Consider the following 21,017-nt stretch of genomic DNA (forward strand, 5'->3'; position numbering starts at 1 on the left):
AGTTTCAACTTCATGGCTTGTTAAGTATAGGTGGCTAAATGTCTACTAAAATTTGCGATTTTTTATATCTGATCGTTGTTTTATTTAAGTCCAGCATATCCACCTACGTACAGATCACTCTTTATAGTAATAACTCTTCAGTTTCATTTTTAAATACATCTTCAAAAAAGGTACTATATACATATTTTATTTATTCATGCCTTACAATGTGCACTTTTTAAAGTGGTTTATAGCAAAACTTTATTACTTATGGGCGTTCCCCATAATAGAGGGTGTTCCATTTAAGAAAACTCAGAAAATTATCATTCCGAGTTCGACCCACCCTCTATACTAAAATTAAACATTTTGATATATTAATAATTTTTAATAATAATAGACTATATAAAAAATCATTTGAATATAAATGTATTTTTAAATAGAAAATCAGTACAATTCTACAGGGTGTGAAGTTTGCTACAAAATTTATAAAAAACCTTAATTATCTTTTAAACTACCTTGTATAATATTACAAAACCTCATATTTTAAGAAAGAAGACATCGAGCAGAATCTAAAAATGTAAAAATATACAGGGTGTCCCATTAAAAAAAAACGAAGTTTTAATCAACTTCCGGTATAACCGGAAGTAGCAAAGAGACCAAAATATTTTCATTAAATAGTTCATACCTCAAAACCCCTGTATTCCAATTTTCATGATTCTCTTACCTTTAGTTCTCGAGATATTTCTAATAGGCCCTTTATCTGCCTCACCCTGTATACAGTATTGCTTATTTCTTGGTAAAAAACTTGGTAAAAGTGAAACATTTTTCGTTTTGTCTGATGAAAATCGATCCGGGTTAGCCAGACTTCTGGGTTATCGGAGGCCGACTGATCGGGGTTCCACTGTATTTAAAATTATATAGTGTAAATATATTATGTTTTGTATAATTATTTATCATTTAACAATCCCCATTCCCTTCAGAATTAAACTCTAGTAAAATCTTATCATTTATTTTTCCCAATCTCAAGAATTCTCTGTTGACTTTATGTGGCATCACTACCCCCAACTCCCGACAAATGTGAACAGCGCCATTCTTATTCATAGGCGAGCGAGATCCGATACAATTTTTTTCCGCGCGACGCCGACGAGGGCTCGTAAAACAGCCCCACATTTATTGTCGTCGCCAACAAAAAATCTGTGTCGGATAAAATGCGTTATCACTGGAACATCCGATTAAAACTTACGGATCCGACACACGACAAGTGTAAACGGGCTGTAAATTAGTTGACAGTAATCAATTCTCTAGAACAGTTAAGTACATTAGTCCAAGAGTTAAAAGCGGATTTTGCTCGTGATAAGTAATATGTATGGACAAACTATACGGGGATATGTTGAATTAGTCGTGTACATGACTTTCCCACACGGGCGGAAACCAGAGCGGGGGACGAGGGTAGTATAAGGGGCCAAAGTCGCGGTTTTTATTATCTTTTTTTGTGACGCTCATGATGGAGATAGTGCACCAAAATTTGGGAATAAGTAGGTTATAAAAAATCTACAAGAAAAAGTTTTCCTGTAGTTGGCTGTATACCAATGTAATACAAAAAACAGGTATATTTAAAATCCCTCAAAAGGGCTACATCAAAATCACATAACTAGTTTTCGACTGGTTTACCAGTCATCATCAGTGCTTACCTAAAATGAATATAACCTGATAAAATAATGCAAAGATATTGAAATTTTGACTACGGTCATTGATTAATAACTACATAGATACCTCACTCTAAGGTAAAACCGAATTCAGTGTTAAACTCCGCCCACTTACACCTCTTTGCCCCTCAAGTCTAAGTACTAACTGGCTGGACGGTGGCGACATTTATTGAAATTTTTCCCAAGATTGAAAAATAAATTTGAGTCGCTTGGCTGGCGTAATAGACAACGATATAAGGGTAGTATTCAGCATTTTAACAAATAATTTTAACGCGATTGTAATCTCTATTTTGGAATTCCGATTTTACTTCAGATAAAACGCTAAAAATTGATTAATAAAAATAGTGAAGAGGTTTCTTAAAAATTATTTAATTATTAATACACTACAAAAAAACAACAAAATAGAAAATACATAATAAAATTAAAAGTGATAATTCACATGTAAATTATTTTTTGCAATTTGTAAAAGAATGATATTTTCAGAACTAATGCGAAATAAACTATTTGAAGTTGATATACAGAATTTCTTTCCAGATCTAACCCATTCACCCCAGGTAAAATATTGCAAAACCTCCGAATTTTAAAGAATCCATTGGACTGGCATGAAATTTGGTACCTATACATTATCTTGATAAAATGACAGGGAATTTCCAACATATAAATAGTTGAGGGCCATCTGCCTAGGAATAATAGGTAAAAGCTGATAAACGGACAGGATTAGAAAGTTTAAAACAACACTAATTAGATCATATTTCAAAACAAAGTAAATAAGTATATTTGAATGTTAATTCTTTTCAAACTAAGATAGTAAAATTAAAATTTTAGGAAAAAAAGATATTTATTATTTCTTGTTCTCAAGAAGTACTTTCATTATTGACAATATCGAAACATTTTATTATTAAAAGTCGAGAACAATTAAAAACCACGTTCATGTTTATATGAAAGTACTTTAAAAATGAAGGTATATTACTCTTGAGAAGAATTAATATTTTTTAACAAACTTGGTATACGACTCATAATATTTGACATATGATTCTTTCATTTTGAGTTTTAGGACGTGCAAGTTTTTATCAATAATACATTTTTCCCTAAACTGAATAAAAACGTTTCCATATGATTCCAAGGTTTTAAGACATACTGATATTGTTTTCCTGATATTATAAAATACTTGTTAATATCTACTGTATATATAAACTAAAGCTAATAGTGTAGTTTAACATTCAGTTGAGTCCACGATTATTTACCCGTCCGTCATTAATACCTGACGAGATAAAACACATACTTTTGATCTAGCATCATTCTCTTAAACGCATGAAACTAAAGACAAACCAGCTACCGCCTGTTATTAAGTAAAAACACATGTTTTAGACACATTAAGTAAAAACACATGAAAAATTTTTCTAGAGGATTTTGGTTCAGAAAAGATGTTAAAAGATATGACACATTATATTATTTCTGACGTTCCTCCCACAAACATAAAACTGACAAAATGGTCCAGTAAAAGCCGTGTAGACAGTGAATATTATTTCTCTCTTTTTGATTTTCAAAAACTTTAATTTTTTTAAAATATTCTAAACCTGCTTTTTAGTTTTCAGTTGACTTGCCTAAAGTTGACATTGGCTTTCTGTTTGGATTACTATCACTACAATATTTGCTGTTAAGACCATCAAAAATATTATTTATAATTTTCAAAAATTCGGCAGTAAGAGAAGCCGTTTTGGTGTGTAACTGCCCTACAGATATTGCTGTTGATATTGCTGAGGCAATTGAGTTGGAAAAAATTTGTGCTGCTAATTTTACACGCATTTTTTGAAAATTATTAGGGTTTATATGAACGTTTGTCATTTTCACCATGCAACGTGCTCTCACACTGGTTCTATCGATGTTGTATGTGTATTCAATATCTTGCCACGATATTTGTTTAGAATCGGCAAAAAACGTCAACTTTTTGTTAAGAAAATTATTTCTTAGACTTTTTAATAAGTGGGGTGTATCGAACACAGTGAAAATCCTCTGATTTCCTATTTCTATTGCAGGCTGATTCTTACATGCGCCTAACAGCTTAAATAAAGCTCTATTATTAGATGCTTGATCACACAACACTTTTGGTATATACCCAATATTTTGTAATTTTGAAACAACTTCAACTACAATGGTTTTTAAGTTGTCGCTATGTATTGGACCACCTGTAGCAAGCCGCGTAGCCTTATGTAGCAAGCTGCGCATCATGAAAACCAGACCTGTGTTGGCAAGTTTGTTTGTTCTGTTCTTCCTAAAGCACCTAAATCTTGAAACCCTTCTATAATGTCATCTAATTTATTGTACTCCAATTGTTTTTTCAAAGAAATTTCATCAAACATTAACACACAAATTTTTCCCACTCATCCATTGTCTCTACTTTTTTCTTCAACTTGTCAATTAAGGAAATGTTTAAACCAGTTCTTAATTTTATGACACGCAACCAAGTTTGAATTGTTTTTAGTGAAGGTAAGATAAAGTTAAGAGATCTAATTAAAAATTTTTAACAACTAGGAGACTTATAATAAATGGCCAGAGCTAAATCCTTTTCATTGTGACTCCATTGTGAACGAGTTTTGTGTGAAAACTGCATATTAACAAAAGTGTGCACGTATATGCTTTTATTTTCTAACAGTACCTCTATCATGAATTTGGTTGCCGATTTTCTGTTTTTTGTTGTTCTTCTACAACGCTGACTTTTCTTCTGACGGCACTTCTTCTTTAAAGCATTTACTTGATACTCCAATTTTTTTACCTTCTCCGTCAATTCAGTTTCAAGTTTGTGGGCAAATTAATATCAAAACTGGAAATATCACTGAGACTACTACTTGATCTCTTAGGCGATGGAGTTGACCTAACCATACAATCGCCACTTGTAGATTTTTTACGTTTCGTACCGCAATAAACGTATGTAGAGCATAATACTGGTGGGATATCACCTAAAATACGTAATCATTGAAATGTATGTGTAATAATTTTAATTAAAGCAAAACAAGCATCTCCGTTATTTCTGGAGTGATATTAACAACGCATTCATATTTAAAAAAAATCTCTTTTGATTTAATTGTATAAAAAATATATAAATCACTCAATATCAACTGATTTTATATAAAATATATTTTAATAGTATTATTCTCATTGACAAAGCGCATTAGGCAAACATAAAAATATTTCCAAAGTTGAGTACTCACCTAAATCAGTTGCTAACTGTGCAAATTTTAGAGGAACAGCATTTTTCCTTAATAACTTTGTTTGGTCACTTTGGTAAATATGTTCCACTGCATAATGATGCTAGCAAATTACCCTCTGTTTCAGGTCACTGATATCCATCAATATAATATCAATATTTCCGCAGTTTTTTTGCCAAATTTTTATGCGCTCTACTAGTCCGTTCTTTAACGGTAAAATATTGCAAAACCTCTAAATTTTAAAGAACCGCTTGGATTGACATGAAATTTGGCATACACATAGCTAACAAGTCAAAGAAAAAAAGTGATATTGTGCCGATATGTGCTTTTGCCCTGGGGGTGGTTTGCACCCCCTCTTATGGGTGAAAAAATATTCGTCCAAAGAAAGTCAGGAAATGGATAAACTGGCTAATTTTAAGTAACTTTTGTTCTATAGAGTTTTTTCACTAAGTCAATACTTTTCGAGTTATTTGGCAGTGACTATGTTCATTTTTTCAACAAAATAACCACGCTTTTAGACGGTTTTTCGCAAATAACTCAAATAGTAAGTATTTTGTCAAAAAAACATTCTTAGCAAAAATATAGCCTGTAAAAAATTTAAAAAAATGGTGTATATATCACGTCTCTACACCTAGTAGAAGCAGAGTTATAGCTAATGAAAAATAGGTTCATATTCGTCAAATTCCAAATGGAATATTTTAACGTGAAATAACCAAAAATGAAGCACATTTCGGGGAAAACTCATTACAACTTATTTAAAGTGTTTAAAAATCTTCATTTTTGTTTTATAAAAAAAATCCTAGCATCAAAATTAAACAAGTTACGCTCAAAATAAAGTTAGTCCCTTTTGGTTTTGGTAAAAAAATCGAGAAAATCACCCCCTAATTAGCATCTTAAATGAACTTAATCGTTACGACTTCACGTATCTTGACTTGTGTATATATTGTTTATATGATCTGTAAGTTTCATCGGTTGAAAGTCCTTATTATTGAAAGGGCTGTAGTTAAAATGGGTTGAACGAGTCACTGATCACGAATGTATGCAAATTTAGAAACACCAAATCTTGATCAATTTTTGTCTAACAGAAAAACAAAAAAATACATGATATTCAGAAAAGCAAATCTGACTATTTTTGTTTTTCGAGATTTTTGGTATCTCTAACAATTTTTAAGTTATTTTGAAAAAAAGCATATTTTTCAAAATTTAAATTTTTAAAAATTTTACTTTACAGATCATATATAAACACAACATAAGTAAAATAATTTTTGGAGCGGTGACGATTAATTTCATTTAAGTTGCTAATTAGGAGGTGGTCCTCCTGATTTTTTTTTGCAAAAACACAAGGGACCAACTTTATTTTGAGCGTAACTTGCTTAAATTTAATGTTAGAAAGTTTTTGTAAAAACAAAAATAAAGCTTTTTTTAAACACTTTAAAAAAGTTATAATGGGTTTTCCCCAAAAAGTGCTTAATTTTTTGGATATTTCTCGTCGAAATATTCTATTTGAAATTTAGTGAATATGAATCTATTTTTCATTGGCTATAACTCTGGTTCTACGAGATCCAGAGACCTAACGCGTACAACATTTTTTTTTACTTTTTTATAGGCTATATTTTTGCTAAGAACGTTTTTTTCGACAAAATACTTATAGGTCTGGATCCCGCGTATGAAAAAAAAGTTGATTAATAGCAAGCTGAAAATTTGTTAATAGCTTAAGGGTGTCTAGTCGGACAAACTTTGATATATGGGAACACTTGAACAGGGGCAGATTTAATTGTGGAACAGCTTAAAAATTTGGAACGGTCAGACCACGAAAACGGCACATTTATTTTGTCCGACAGAACAGACTTAAACTCTCCGAACAGAGATTAAACTCTTATGCAAAAATCAGACTGCTATTTATCACCTGTCATAATTCTCTAATAGAACTAATAGAATAATAAAGCTCTATAGAACAAAAGTTACTTAAAATTAGTCAGTTTACCCATTTCCGGACTTATTTTGGACATATATTTTTTCACCCAAAAGAGGGGGTGAAAGTCACCCCCAGGGAAAAAGCACACATCGGCACAATATCACTTTTTCTCTTTGACATGTAAGCTATACGTATGCCAAATTTCATGTCAATCCAAGCGGTTCTTTAAAATTTAGACCAAAAACCGTGAAAGATAGGACTATACGTCTTTCAGGGGAAATTTAAAGAAAGATATATTATTATTTGTTCCATCGTTTCTTTCAAAACATCCCGCGTAAACACACTTATGCGTTACAGAGGCCATTTTATCTAAAGTGTGAGTCCTTTTTTTTATTTTGCTATAACTTGTCACAACACTTGTCACAGATAATACACCTATAGGGTAAGTTCGGCCCTGACGCTACTCCTACCTCCTCGCAAGTCAGAGAGGGAATGAGAAATCTCGATACGGTTTTCGAGTAGCGCCATCTAGTTGTTGATACGTCTTTCGGTTACCAAGAGGTGAGCTATCTAGAGGAATATTTATAATCAATGCTACGGTTAAGAAAAGTTATAGGTTATACTCACGTGCAGTGTACATGCTAACCACCAAGATATTATTTAACAAAAATATGTGGGTCAAAGCCCAGTAAAAGTAGTCCGTCAAGGAAACATTGGTTTAAAATGCTACATTAAGCGTGGATGTTTAAAATATTTTGCTAATCTGCCCCAGGTAACATCTGAGCTGTGGATTTGACTTGTTCATATGGTGAAAGTATGACAGCAAGTGACAATGAAATGGATAGAGACCTCCGAACGATGACAAGACAGAAATGACAGTTCCACAGGAAGTTGAAAATTAACCTGTCATATTTAAAGACTGTGTTGTACAGTTTGTTAAAATTAGAAAACTAACTCCACTGCCTAACTAACTCCACTTACAATATACGTGAATACATTCTTAACTACAACAACTAGTTTAATGAATTTTAAATGATAATTTTCACAATGGAGTGTCTTGTTACATCATTTCTAATTTTAACAAGCTGTACACCATAGTCTTTAAATATGACAGGTTAATTTTCAACTGCCTGTGGAACTGTCATTTCTGCCTTGTCATCGTTCGGAGGTCTCTATCCATTTCATTGTCACTTGCTGTCATACTTTCACCATGTGAACAAGTCAAATCCACAGCTCAGATGTTACCTGGGGCAGATTAGCAAAATATTTTAAACATCCACGCTTAATGTAGCATTTTAAAGCAATGTTTCCTTAACGGACTACTTTTACTGAGCTTTGACCCACATATTTTTGTTAAATAATATCTTGGTGGTTAGCATGTACACTGCACGTGAGTATAACCTATAATTTTTCTTAGCCGTAGTCAAAATTTCAATATCTTTGCATTATTTTATCAGGTTATATTCATTTTAGGTAAGCACTGATGGTGACTGGTAAAAAAGTCGAAAACTAGTTATGTGATTTTGATGTAGCCCTTTTGAGGGATTTTAAATATACCTTTTATAAAGGATTTAACTGTTTTTTTAAGTAGGTTATGACGTAAATAAGTAAAATCTCCAGGGGCGCAAGATTGCGCGGAGAACAAAGGGGTGGGGCAGGGTTAAATATAAAAATTATAAGGGGTTTTTTGTGACATTCGTGATCGAGATAGTGCACCAAAATTTGGGAATAAGTAGACCATGACATAACTAAGACAGATCTCTAGGGGAAATCAGAGCGGGGAATGAGGGTAGTTATAAGGGGTTAAAGTCGCGGTTTTTATTATTTTTTTTATGACGCTCATGATAGAGATAGTGCACCAAAATTTGGGAATAAGTAGGTCATGACGTAACTAAGTAAAATCTCCAGGAGGGGGGACAAAGGGGTGGCGGGCAGGGGTCTCTTTTTTTTTGTTCCCCACGCAGCGTTCCGCCCCTGGAGGTTTTGTTTAGTTACGTCATGATCTACTTATTCCCAAATCTTCATGCACTATCTCGATTACAAACGTCACAAAAACTCCTTATAATTTTTAGATTAAACCCTGCCCCACCCCTTTGTCCCCCAGGCAGCGTTCCGCCCCTGGAGATTTTACTTAGTTACATTATGACCTACTTATTACTGAATTTTGGTGCACTATCTCGATCACGAACGTCACAAAAAAACCCTTATAATTTTTATATTCAACCCTGCCCCTAACTCTTTGTCCCCCACGCAGCGTTCCGCCCCTGGAGATTTTACTTAGTTACGTGATGACCTACCCATTCCTAAATTTTGGTGCATTATCCCCATCATGAGCGTCGCAAAAAAAATAATAAAAACCGCGACTTTGACCCCTCATAACTACCCTCGTCCCCAGCTCTGGTTTCCGCTCCTGGAGATTTTACTTAGCTATGTCATAATCTACTTATTCCCAAATTATGGTTTACTTTCTCCATCACGAACGTCACAAAAAAACCCTTATAATTTTTATATTCAACCCTGCCCCTAACTCTTTGTCCCCCACGCAGCGTTCCGCCCCTGGAGATTTTACTTAGTTACGTGATGACCTACTCATTCGTAAATTTTGGTGCACTATCTCCATCATGAGCGTCGCAAAAAAAAATAAAAACCGCGATTTTGACCTCTTATAACTACCCTCGTCCCCCGCTCTGGTTTTCACCCTTGTGGGAAAGTCATGTACACGACTAATTCAACATATCCCCGTATAGTTTGTACATATTACCGCTTCTATCTCTCCGACCTCCGACTACATGGAACAAAATGAAAATAAATGTATGTGGTACCTGAGTAAGAAGTCTTGATTCCTAATCAATCAGTTGAAACATTAGTTTGTAGGATAAGTGAAATTAAATGACAACTGCAATGATGGTACTTTAGAAGACCTGCACAACTAAAACAACAAATAAAGGTAATATGTACCGAGTGTCCCAATAAGAATGGCTCTTGGCCATATCTCAGGAACCGTTTATAGTACAGCTGTGAGAAAAAAATATTTATAACAAAAGTTGCCTCGGGAAAAGCCTGGAAATTATTTTGTAGGTTCACCGCTAGAGGGCGTAATTGAATATCAAAAATAAAAAAATCAAAATTTTACAAAATTTGCCTAATGAAAGGGCATTGAAAATTCGATCATCGTATTCTTCATAAAATTCTGGGCATATTTGATTTCACAAGTTTAAGCCTACCTTTGCAAATAAGAGGTGGGGGGTGAGTGGGAACCTTGTTATGAAAAAATGGCTGTAAGTCCGGTTCTGCTAAATTAAATTTTGCAAACTTGGCCTTGTTGAAAACAGCTTTTTTTCGTCAATGTAAGAGTTATAATTTCGAAACAGCCTATTAAGTAATATGCCAGCTAGGAGGCGTTATTTAATTATTTTCAGAAATCTAATTTTCTCTGGAAAATATTAAATACAAGTATGCATTTTAATCCTGTATTACAAAATTAGATCAAATAAGCAACAAAATAGCGAAAACCGCATGTCGATACCTTTTTTTTTATCTTGAGATATCTTAACAAACGTGTAAATTTTAAAGATAACTGTTACTGTCATCGGTAAACGAAGTGTATTATAGGAAGGTAGTGTGCTGTGGAAAAACAAAGAAACATTTTTTAGATGTCAACGTGTAATTAAAACAACAATCGGACAAACAACAGTATAAAATATAACAAAGAAATAAAAACAACTACTTAGTGACAACTTAAATGTTCAAATTATGGACCATAATTTTCGATGGAAGTATTTACTCTTTAAGAGTATATTGAACAGCAGTCTCAATTTCTGCTCTCGAAATGCTTTGTATGGCATTTCCTACTCTCTGGATCATGTTTTCTCGAGTAGTGGGCCTAGCGGCAAAAACAAGGTCTTTAATCCGCTCCCATAAATAAAAGTCTAAAACAGTTAAATCTGGTGATCTGGCTAGCCAAAAAATAGGCTTCCACGTCCTAGTTATCTATCAGCTAATTACTTATCTAAAAAATCTCTTACTACTCTGGAAAAATGCGCGGGAGAACCATCGTACTGAAACAACATGGACCTACGAACTGCTAGCGGTACATCTTCCAGAAGAAGAGACAATTCATTCCTTAAAAAAAAATTAGATAGCGTTCACCAATAATAGCATTATCGAAAAGAAAGAGTCCAATTATCTGACTATCACCAGATTTAACTGTTTGGTGTGGGAACGGTTAGGTATTTCACTTTTATTTAGGTATGGGGACCGATTAAAGACCTTGTTTTTGCAGCTGGGCCTACTCGAGAAAAAATGATCCAGAGAATACGAAACATGGGCAATAATTTGAACATTTAAGTCGTCACTAAGTATGGTATGTTTAACAGTAAATGGTCGAGTTCAATTAGTTACCACTATAAACATCCTGGATTAACCGATAATAGTATAAAAGGCCCGGTTTCAGGTAAAATTTAAATATGTTTTCTGGTAAAATTTCTTTGTTTTATGGGAGTACCCTTTAGTCAGTGTTAATTGTCAAAAGACCAACTCTGTCTACCTCGGTTGCTTATCGCTCCGAGTGGGTCTTTACAATGGGCCAGGTCAGATAAATTTAATAATATTTACGACCGCACTAATTGAACTCAACCATTTACTGTTGAACAAACCATACCTAGTTGTTTTTATTTCTTTGTTATATTTTATAGTGTTGTTTGATTATTGTTGTTTTAATTAATTATATAGGTACGTTGCGATCTGGAAAATGTTTCTTTGTTTTTTTCCACAGCACACTACCTTTCCTTAACTTCGTTTACCGGTGACAATAACGATAAAGTTTAAAATTTACACGTTTCTTAAGATATCTAGAGACAGAAAAAAGGTATCGACATGCGGTTTTCGCTATTCTGTTGCTAATTTGATCTAATTTTGTAATACAGGATTCAAAATGCATACTTGCATTTAATATTTTCCAAAGAAAACTAGATGTCTGAAAATAATTAAATAACGCCTCCTAGCTGGCATACTACTTATTAATAGGCTGTTTCGAAATTATAACTCTTACATTGACGAAAAAGAGCTGTTTTCAACAAGACCAAGCTTGCAAAATTCAAATTAGCAGAAGCGGACTAACAGGCATTTTTTCATAACAAGGTTCCCATTCACCCCCACCTCTTATTTGCAAAGGTAGACTTAAACTTGTCAAATCAAATATGCGCAGAATTTTATGAAGAATACGATGATCGGATTTTCAGTGCCCTTTCATTAGGCAAATTTTGTAAAATTTTTATTTTTTAATTTTTGATATTCAATTACGCCCTCTAGCGGTGAACCCACAATTACGAAAATAATTTCCAGGCTTTTCCCGAGGCAACTTTTGTTATAAACATTTTTTTTCTCACAGCTGTACTATAAACGGTTCCTGAGATATGGCTGAGAGCCATTCTTATTGGGACACCCGGTTCAAGCACTCGTTGTACTTAGCCCATAAACCTTACAATTTAATTATTATATTGTTAATGCCAAGTCCATTTTACTAAAAAGTAAGTTTTAGAGCTTTCACTGATTTAGACATTTTGCTGTAAATAAAAGCTCATTAGGCTGATTTTATTTTAACTTAATGTAATATTTTTTTTGTAGCATATTTTTCCGTACGTACATTTTTCTAACCAATGTTCAATTTAATGATGAGAGCAAGATGTCAACGTATCGCAATATGTTCATTCAACTTGATCATATTCCCATAGATGATGTCAAAAAGACTTTCTCTAGAAGTGCAAATTTTCGATATATTTACATAATTTATTTTATTCATTTGCAACCCACTCCACACAGGTTCAACATTATGGAATAAATTTATTTGTTTGAGAATAGGCTACTTTAGAGAAAAATCCCGAGACAGCACATTTATTTTTAAATTATGATTTTTTTAAAATACTTATATATCATACTGGTGACGTCATCCATCTGGGCGTGATGACGTAATCGATGCTTTTTTAAATGAGAATAGGGGTAGTGTGCTAGCTCACTTGAAAGGTTATTCAATTCTCTATTCAGTAATATAAACATTAACATAATCATTTATACAGGGGAACCAAAAAAATATTTTTTAAATTAAAGTAATTGTAAACACAAAAAGAAAAATGTATTTAATTTATTTAATTCAAAATACATTTTACTGTTGTTATAAAATACAAAAAAATATAATTTGACAAATAAACATTGCTTTTCGCTTACATTAAATGTTTAAACTGCCAAGAGGCAGGTGGATGGCAGCTTGAATATTGAATTTAAGCGAACAGCTATGTTTACTTGTTAAATAAACATTTTTTCTGTTCTCTGACAGCAGTAAAATGTATTTTGAATTAAATAAATTACATACATTCTTCTTTTTGTGTCAAATAATTTAATTCAAAACAAATTATTTTTAACACCCTGTATAAATAATTAGGTTAATACTTATATTAATAAATAGAGAATTGAATAGCCCTTCAAATGAGCTAGCACACGACACCTATTCTCATTAAAAAAAATCACGACCCCTATTCTCATTTAAAAAAAATCATCGAACTTTCACACCCAGATGGATGACGTCATGAGTATGATATATATGCCAAAAAATCATAATTTCAAAATAAAAATTGACCTGTGGAATTTTTTTCCAAAGTGGCCTATTCTCGAAAAATGAATTTATTCCATAATTTTGAACCCCTCGACACAGTGCTAGTCAAAAGTTCGGCCCTCCCTCGTATCTTTTGAACGGTTATACTGATAATAGTGAAATTTGGAGGGAGGAAATAAACGGACGTAGGCTTCTCAATTAGTCATAACAGGTGACGTAATAGTGACAGATGACGTTACAGCGCCACTGTGACAAATAATTTTAAATGGGTTCTTATGGCAAGTGATACCTCCTTTGAAAGGTATTGAAAATACCTGTTCAGTCATACTAATTTTTTTGGGTTTAAGTCGATTTTAATGAGTAAATTAAATAAATATAAAAATGTTTCTCATTTAATTAACAAAAATTTAAACGTCCACCTATGGCTATTTGTCAAAAAAGTTGACGTTGACGTAAATACAAAAAGAGAATTGAAAAACGATCCTTCAAACGATCACCTGCCATAAGGTCCCATTGAAAATTATCGGTCATAGTGACGTAGTAACGTCATCTGTCACTATTACGTCACCTGTTATAACTAGTTAAGAAGCCGACGTCGGTTTATTTCCTCCCTCCAAATTTTACTATTATAAGTATAACCGTTCAAAAGATACGAGGGGGGACCGGACTTTTGAATAGCACTGTATACAAGAGCAATGAATGCTGGAAAATATATAAAAGCAACATTAGTCACCTTGATCACTTGATCAAATATTTATTTTAATCATTAATTTACATTTTCTAATACACTGTATTGTAAAAGCTCATATAAACTCATCTTTTTAAAAAAAGGTTACCTGAAATTGACATTTATCCAATATGAGATTCCATTTGCTCCCAGCATTTCAATCATAAATATTTCTGGATGTACCAAGGTGATTTGGTTGGTCCTGTAAAAATCGTGGGTCTAATCAGATGAATACTACTTACCAAGATAAAAACAGTTAGATACATATTTCAATTAATCCACTGCGTATTAATCAATTTAAAAACCGCTTTTCTTTACACTTGAAAAATTCATGATTCATGTATATTTTAGAATATTTATTTTAGAAAATATTAATCTTAACCCTGTTAAAAAGTCATTTGTATTTGAATGGTGTGATTAAGTTTCCGGCAGAGGTAGCAATTAAGAAATTTTAATCTATTGTCCCTTACGGTGTTCCGAAAAAACCAAAGTTTAAAAATGTTGATATCCCCGGCTGTTTTCAGTGCGCTTATTCTTGAATCGGGAGAAAATTTTACTCCCCACTAAGCTGGCGCACTTTTCTACTCCTTCATAATTTCTCTCGATTTTAAAAAGCTGTATTTTTGAATAGGGGGAGTAGAAAGTGACAAGAGAAACTGCGAACAGTGTTGCCGGCTGGTTGTCGAAAATTTCAACCAATCATAAGAGTTAATTTTTGACAAATAACATGGACATGATTCCGTCAGCGACAAAGTTCCGGCGGCGAAAGGGTGAACTTATTTGATGACTTGTATTTGGTTGAGAAAGTAGCGGGATATTTAAATAAAATATTTAAGTTCTTGTAATGTTTATGATTGTATTAATTACTACTTATAGAGATGTTTTTTGTTCTTTTTGAGCAATTTTGATACTAATGTATCTAATTATTTTACAAATATCAATATTGATAATAATTTTTGTAACTACACATTGAAAAATAGAAATAATAATATTATACCCTAATAGCACAAGGACGTCCAATGGACGTCCATTGGACGTCCTTCACGGACTTTAGGGACGTCCATTGGACGTCCGTTTTCGTCCGAGGAACGTCCTTTATACGTCCTATTTTGGTCCAAATGTCGCGCTACCGAACGTCCATTGGACGTCCATCTAAGGTCCGAGGGGACGTATATTGGACCTTAATCGGACGTAATTTGGACCTTGATCGGACGTCCTAGGGGACGTAAATTGGACCTTAATCGGACGTAAATTGGACCTTAATCGGACATAAATTGGACCTTAATCGGACGTAAATTGGACCTTAATCGGACATAAATTGGACCTTAATCGGACGTAAATTGGACCTTAATCGGACGTAAATTGGACCTTAATAGGACGTAAATTGGACCTTAATGGGACGTAAATGGGACCTTAATCGGGCGTAAATTGGACCTTAACCGGACGTAAATTGGACTTTAATAGGACGTAAATTGGACCTTAATCGGACGTAAATGGGACCTTAATCGGACGTAAATTGGACCTTAATCGGACGTAAATTGCACCTTAATCGGACGTAAATTGGACCTTAATCGGACGTAAATTGGACCTTAATAGGACGTAAATTGGACCTTAATCGGACGTAAATGGGACCTTAATCGGACGTAAATTGGACCTTAATCGGAAGTAAATTGGACATTAACCGGACGTTCTAGGGGACGTGAATTGGACCTTAACAGGACGTCCAATTTTGGTCCAAATGCCACGTTACCAAACGCCCAATGGAGGTCCACTTAACATCCGAAGGGACGTTCGGTGGACGTCAATTGGGCCTTCATAGGACGTCCCAGTTTGGTCCAATGTCTTGCTGCCGAACATCCATCTAATGTCGTGGGAAATAAAAAATATATTTTTTAAGGAACTTATATTACATCTTATATTAAATTACAATTATTGGATATTACATTATTTACATTAAATTACAATACACTTCTCCAAGAAATTAACGCACCACCTTAAATATGGGGTATTTTTTATGTCTCGTATTTCCTAAACCTGTTGTTTCATCTAAGTGATTTTTTTATAATATTATAGCCTAGGCTATAGGTTACCTCCTTAAGCTTGTCATGCACAGGGAGCTATGCTGTAATATATGTACATTATATCATATCGCTCTCTATAGTAATGAGTGAGCCTGCAGACAGAAAACAAATGGTTCCATATGTGCAGGCTCACTCATTACTATAGAGTGCGATGTGATATAATATATATTACAGTATAGCTCCCCGTGCATGACAAGCATAAGGAGGTACTTAACCTATAGCCTAGGGCCTAGGCTAGAATATTATAAAAAAATCACTTAGATGCAACAACAGGTTTAGGAAATTCGAGACATCAAAAATGCCCAATTTTTAAGGTGGTGCGTAATCGGCTGTATATACAGGGTGTAACAAAAATACACGTCATAAATTAAATCACATATTCTGGGACCAAAAATAGTTTGAATGAACCTAACTTACCTTAGTACAAATATGCACATAAAAAAAGTTACAGCCCTTTGAAATTACAAAATGAAAATCGATTTTTTCGATTATATCGAAAACTATTAGCGATTTTTTATTGAAAATGGACATGTGGCAGTATTATGGCAGGAATATCTTAAAGAAAAATTATGGTGACATTTTTGCACCCCATAAAAATTTTATGGGGGTTTTGATCCCTTAGATCCTCCCAAACTTTTGTGTATGTTCCAATTCAATTTTATTATTGTGGTACCATTAGTTAAATTCAATATTTTTGTTTCTTAGTATTTTTCAGATAAGGCAGTTTTTATCGAGTTGCGACTTCTTTTTTAACATGTCTACATAAAAATTTTATGGGGGTTTTGTTCCTTTAAACCCCCCAAATGTTTGTGTACGTTCCAATTAAACTATTACTGAGGTACCATTAGTTAAACAGAATGTTTTTAAAACTTTTTTGCCTCTTTGTATTTTTTCGATAAGGCACATTTTATCGAGATCTGGCTTCTTTTTTAATATGGTTCAAAATATCCCTAAAAATGTAAAGCATAAATAAGTCTGCATATTATTACCAAGTCTCCATAATCGTACTTAACCATATACAAATATGTGGTGGATTTGACAAATATTCAAAATATTTCGATAAAAATTGACTTTTCGAAAAAGCAATAAGAGGCAAAAAAGTTTTTAAAACGTTGTGTTTAAATGGTACTACAATAATAATTAAATTGAAACGTGCACAAAAGTTTGGGGGGGTTTAAAGGAACAAAACCCCCATAAAATTTTTATGGGGTGTCCAAATTTTACTATAGTTTTTTCGTAAGATACTGCTGCCATCTCGGCTGCCATAATAATGCCACATGTCCATTTTCAATAAAAAATCTCTAATAGTTTTCGATATATTGGAAAAAATCACTTCATCTTGTAACTTCAAATGAATGATAAAGGCACAGAGACTTAGATGGCGAGGTTACATTGAAAGGATGCCAAACACGAGGACTCCAAAAATGGTACTAAACTACACTACAGCTTCAAGAAAGAGAAGAGGAAGGCCGAAAAATAGATGGAAGCAAGAGGTCGAAAAAGATTTGGAAAGAATGGTGCTACAGGGTCAGAAAAGAAAAATGAATAACAGGAAGGAATGGAGAAAAATCACATATCAAGCCAGAGAAGATCTCAGTACATAAAGAAACGTGAAAATGAAGAAAAAAAACAAACTTTTCAAGCCATGGGCCTCTAAGACCCTTGGTGCTATTATATATATATAACTTCAAAGGGCTGTAACTTTTCTTGTGTGCACATTTGTACTAAGGTAAGTTAGGTCCAATCAAACTATTTTTGGTCCCAGAATATGTGATTAAATTTATGACCTGTATTTTTGTTACACCCTGTATATATCTACATACTTCGTCTAATTTACTAACTGTTGCACGTCATCCGCGTCGTAGCCTGTGAGGTTGCATGATACCAACACGAAATATTTAGGCGGTAGGTGTGTTCTTTTTTAGAATCACTTTGCCGAGTACACTGGAATTACAGCCACTAGACATATTTTATTATATACGCGTAGAAATAATATTTGAAGATTTCTATTAATGTTAACCTAAAGAAATACACAATAATATGTTTCATTTAATTTGTATAAATGGATTATAAAGCGTTTTTATGAAGCAGATTTGTTCGGATCACACTGTAACTGTAATCGAACGAAGGTGACATTTTAGAATAAATTGGTAACATTTATTTGACAGTTACGGTGATGACACTTCATATTTGTTTATATTCTTTACTATAAATATCTGTTTTATCTATTATATTTACTGTTTTTATTATTTACTTTACTATAAAAAGATCCTCTACTATAAAAATATAAATTTCACCTAATTTTATAATGACTTGGAATAATCGAGGTATCTGACAACTTTTTTAGTTGTTATTGTAGACATACTTATACAAAGAAACCTACCGGCTTTTTGCCAAGAGTTCGGAGCCGTTTTTTAATTATTAACAATGCAGTGCAAAAACTCTTGCACTGCAAATCTTAAAAGATTATAACTTAATTCTTGTTCTCTATTTCTTAAGTTTTTACTTATTTACATTGAATATTAATTTGTTTTGTTGTATAATCCACGTTTACAATAATTATGTGACATATTTGATTTAAAATGGATTCAGGATCTTTTTATACTTTGGCAACTATGTCAACTTAGATCTCTGGCGTAGATAATGACGTGCAACAGTAAGTAAATTAGATGGACTGTAGGTTATATTTGGTTCTTGGGACATCAAAGTATATTTTTTAGACATTCTTAGTCACTGATGTGACATACCTCCGATTTGTTTTTTCATGAGTTTTGTAAGAGAGACTAAAAACTTTTTTTATAGTCACCTCCTGTTTTCATATATTTTTTGACATGTTTTGTAGTAAATTCAACTATCTATTTACTACAAAACATGTCAAAATTTACATGTGAAAGCAGATGATCCTAAAAATGGTTTTTCGTCTCCTACAAAATTCATGAAAAAGCAGATAGGAGAATTATTGTACATTACAATTCTCTGATGTTTGGGAAAAAGGGCTTAAGTCAGAATTGCACATCGATAATGTTTTGATGATTTCTACAGTACTGTAGTAGATTCTACTGTACATACAGTTTACATCTACAACAGTTTTTTTCTGGTCCAGAAATCATCAAAACATTATCAATGTGCAATTCTGACGTAAGTCCTTTTTGCCAAACATAAAAAAACAATCTGGTCATAACTGACCAATGAGCAATTTTAATTTAACCTAAATTACTATTGTTTCTTAAAATGAAGAGCTTACCCCATAGCGTCTCTTATCTAATCTAACAAGATCGTGCACTATTATTCTAACATACACAGGCACAGCACACAAGCACTATGCTCCGTTTTTCACTATCACCTATCACTCAAACTAGTTCAAAAGGATTTGTCCTCTTCAATCTTCTAGTTTGCCCAGTAGTATCGAGGAGCTGGATTTCCTCGATATTCTTGAACTTATGAAGTTGATGCTCGTGACCCTGCTATCTTCTTGATATTTGTTGATAAAGTAATAACTTATTATGCATGGACAATGTGGACTTTCTTCCAACTAGCCAATACACTTTTTATATCTCTCTTTTGCCTTTCATAGCCACAAGGCTATACATTTCCTTCTTGGTTTTTTTTTGTAGGCCACTTTCAGCTGATTCTAAAAAAAATTAAAATGAACGGTAATTTTTCTATTCTTTACAATTAAAAATCAAAAGAAATAGGTACCTATTTACAGGTAATAATATGCATGTATAAATGATTCGTTTCATAAAGAATAAAGAAAATTGAAAACGGATTTTATAATACTTACAAAATTGTTTAAACAAGAGATCTAGCCAGAGCCCAGAGCAAAAACTAGCAGGCAGTACAGCAAAAAAGCCACTAATTTCCATTTCCCACACCCCCTTATCGATGCATTTTTTTCCAATCAAAATTTTTACTTTACTAAATTTTTAGGTTATCGGTTATGTTATGAAAATGAAATGTGATGACCAATGACCACGAGACGCTACATAGATACTCGCGCGGCAAATTTGAAAATGAACGCAAATTGAACAGTACAATAAATGGCCTCTCTTAAAATCTTGTAATGGAAAATTTTACCCCTCCAGGAAGACATTGTACTATGTTCATAGAATATCTTGTGGTAACTTTCCACCCATAATTTAATCAGATAGATGTTCACGGAATAGAACGGTAGTACCTACATTCCTGGAATGTTTTGTGTTGTTAGGATTAAACTTTTATTTTATTTATTCTTGAATATTTCCTATTGTTAAACATTCTAACCAATAATTTACAAATAAGATTTTCATTACATTACATAAAATCAAAAACATTTTTTGGATATTAAACTATATAGTTTGTTTATAATTGTAATAATTGTATATACAATTTTGAATTAAGATTTAATCTTTTCGATTTAAACTACAGTAAAACCTGTGTTACCGGCCCCCTGTACTAACGGTCAGTTTAAAAATTCCCCAAACCAATTACAGTAAAACCTGTCAGTAAGGGCCACTAAAAATGAAAAAGCTATTGGCCGATATAGAAAGGTGACCGGTATTGCCAGTTTTTGTAGTCTAGATATAATTGGTTTGGGGAATATTTAAACTGGCCGTTAGTACAGGTGGCCAGTAACACAAGTTTTACTGTATATCTAGACTACAAAAACTGGCAATAACGGCCACCTTTCTATATCGGCCAATAGTTCTTTCATTTTAGTGGCCGTTACTGACAGGTTTGACTGTATTTCATTAACGTAAAGTTAACGCGTAAGTTAATATTTTATTGAATTATTTTGCTATTTGATCCCGTAATTG

The 21,017-nt window shown here is 33.1% G+C and overlaps 2 long non-coding RNA genes across 2 annotated transcripts; both read right to left on the reverse strand.

The window, feature by feature from the left end:
• Positions 1-450: 450 nt before the first annotated feature.
• Positions 451-14,346, reverse strand: LOC126881444 (uncharacterized). Its single transcript, XR_007696850.1, has 3 exons — positions 14,250-14,346; positions 9,629-9,735; positions 451-880 (listed from the first exon to the last, which is right to left on the reverse strand). It is a non-coding gene; the product is annotated as an uncharacterized LOC126881444 (long non-coding RNA).
• Positions 14,347-15,133: 787 nt separating this feature from the next.
• LOC126881443 (uncharacterized) lies at positions 15,134-20,479 on the reverse strand. The gene is made up of 3 exons (XR_007696849.1): positions 20,006-20,479; positions 15,685-19,852; positions 15,134-15,552 (listed from the first exon to the last, which is right to left on the reverse strand). It is a non-coding gene; the product is annotated as an uncharacterized LOC126881443 (long non-coding RNA).
• Between the last annotated feature and the right edge of the window lie 538 nt (positions 20,480-21,017).

The sequence above is a fragment of the Diabrotica virgifera genome, chromosome 3 (assembly GCF_917563875.1).
Source record: "Diabrotica virgifera virgifera chromosome 3, PGI_DIABVI_V3a".
In the NCBI taxonomy this organism is placed as follows: Eukaryota; Metazoa; Arthropoda; class Insecta; order Coleoptera; family Chrysomelidae; genus Diabrotica; species Diabrotica virgifera.